Source organism: Monodon monoceros, unplaced genomic scaffold, assembly GCF_005190385.1.
Source record: "Monodon monoceros isolate NGI ecotype Baffin Bay Population unplaced genomic scaffold, NGI_Narwhal_1 Contig558_ctg1, whole genome shotgun sequence".
NCBI lineage: Eukaryota > Metazoa > Chordata > Mammalia > Artiodactyla > Monodontidae > Monodon > Monodon monoceros.
Window position 1 is genome coordinate 3,943 of NW_021701401.1, and position 306 is coordinate 4,248.

Below are 306 nucleotides of genomic sequence, written 5' to 3' on the forward strand. Positions count from 1 at the left end.
TCCTTCCTTCCTTCCTTCCTTCCTTCCTTCCTTCCTTCCTTCCTTCCATCTTTCCTTCCCTTTCTTCTGTTCTGCCTTTCTTTCTTCTATCTCTTTAAACTGCAGTCCTGAGTAAAATGGATGGTTTCAGATTAACCTAATTAATTACAACTAAATAGCCACTTATGTCATTAACCCAGGATACTTCCCTGGGCTACTCAGATCGAAATGTAGGTTTCATATTTTCAATGGAACAATGTTTGTTAGAAAATATATTTCATATTATAATCTTTATAATGAGAAAAATGCTAATTAAAACCAAAACCA

The 306-nt window shown here is 34.3% G+C and overlaps 1 pseudogene; it reads left to right on the forward strand.

The window, feature by feature from the left end:
- LOC114890398 overlaps positions 1–306 on the forward strand; it is a 3,222-nt pseudogene that overhangs the window by 322 nt on the left and 2,594 nt on the right.